Source organism: Odontomachus brunneus, unplaced genomic scaffold (genome assembly GCF_010583005.1).
Source record: "Odontomachus brunneus isolate Ranch 3 - 2012 unplaced genomic scaffold, Obru_v1 Obru_scaffold_009, whole genome shotgun sequence".
NCBI lineage: Eukaryota > Metazoa > Arthropoda > Insecta > Hymenoptera > Formicidae > Odontomachus > Odontomachus brunneus.
This window is the reverse complement of record NW_022639459.1, coordinates 3,487,802-3,488,251: the sequence shown is the minus strand read 5'-3', so window position 1 is coordinate 3,488,251 and position 450 is coordinate 3,487,802.

Here is a 450-nt window from a genome sequence, read left to right as displayed (position 1 = left end):
CAGAATAATTTAACAGTAAGTTTTCTGTTTATTGCTTGTATTGTAGCTTATGTAAAAAAAAATGATATAATATCTTTAACATATTAAATTACAGATTGGACTGTTTAAAATGCCTATAATACTTGATGATACTATTTATAAAAATTTTGTAGATAATAATTTATCAGAATTGTTAAAGAATATTTCATTAAATATTCGACGACGACGCGTTTTCTAATAAAATTCTACTACATAATGCGGGATGTGTGCTACACTTTGAATAAAAAATTTTCGAAAAGATGATCCTATAAGTTGATCAGTCACCTTTGGATTACTGTTTATGCGATCATACTAAAAAACATGTATACATAAATAGCCAGTTAATAATCACAAGGAATTGTAAGGTAAAATTGTTGAAATAACACCAAACATAACTATAAACGCAACAAGCAGTCTATTGCGACCCGCACA